The following is a 1239-nucleotide window of genomic DNA, read 5'->3' on the forward strand; positions in this document are numbered from 1 at the left end:
TATGACATACCCAAGCATAGGGGGGGCTAAAATCGGTTGCTATACGGCTTGTAGGGCAATCTGCTATTTATTTAAACGTTGCCCGTAAACTTGTAAGTGCAATTTAGATAGCGTATACCCTAACGTTTTCTAAACAAGAATCGAAACTTAGGGGCCGGATTTGTTTAATGAACTAATTGAGTTGAAGCAGTTTTTACACTGAGCCAAGGGGGGGCAAAAATCGGCTGCTAAACTGCTTGTAGAGCAATCTGCTTCTTATCTAAACGTGGCCCGTGAACTTATAAGTGCTATTTGGATAGCTTATACCCTAACGTATTCAATACAAGCATCAAATTTTAGGGGCGGGATTTATTTATTGATCTAGAGGGGAACTAAGTGATAGGATATACGCAAAAATGGGGGGGGGGGGGGGGGCATAAAATCGGCTGCTAAACTGCTTGTAGAGCAATCTACTGCTTATCTTAACGTTGCCCGTGAAGTTGTAAGTGCAATTTAGATAGCTTATACCCTAACATATTCCATACAAGTATCAAATCTTACGGGCCGGATTTTATTAATGAACTAGAGGGGAACTAACTGATGGGTCATACGCAAGCAAAGGGGGGGGGGGTTGAAATCGGCTGCTACACTACTTGTAGAGCAATCTACTGCTTATCTAAACGTTGCCCGTGAACTTGTAAGTGCAATTTAGATTGCTTATACCCTAACATATTCAATACAAGTATCGAAACTTACGGGCCGGATTTTATCAATGAACTAGAGCGATCTAATTGATAAGAAATCGGCAAGCATAGGGGGCGCTAAAATCGTCTGCTATACGGCTTGTAGAGCAATCTGCTACTTATCTAAACGTTGCCCGTGAACTTGTAAGTGCAATTTAGATAGCTTATACCCTAACGTATTCAATACAAGTGTCAGATCTCACGGGCCGGATTTAATTAATGAACAAGAGGGGAACTAACTGATAGAAAATACGTAACCAAGGGGGGGGGCGTAAAATCGGCTGCTACACTGCTTGTATTGCAATCTGCTGCTTATCTAAACGTGGCCCGTGAACTTGCAAGCGCAATTTAGATAGCTTATACCCTAACATATTCAATACAAGTATCAAATCTTACGGGCCGGATTTTAGTAAAGAACTAGAGGGGAAGTAACTGATAGGACATATGCAAGCAAGGGGGGGGGGTCGGCTGCTACACTGCTTGTAGAGCAATCTGCCGCTTATCTAAACGTGCCCGG

This window comes from Branchiostoma floridae, chromosome 2 (assembly GCF_000003815.2).
Source record: "Branchiostoma floridae strain S238N-H82 chromosome 2, Bfl_VNyyK, whole genome shotgun sequence".
Classification (NCBI taxonomy): domain Eukaryota; kingdom Metazoa; phylum Chordata; class Leptocardii; order Amphioxiformes; family Branchiostomatidae; genus Branchiostoma; species Branchiostoma floridae.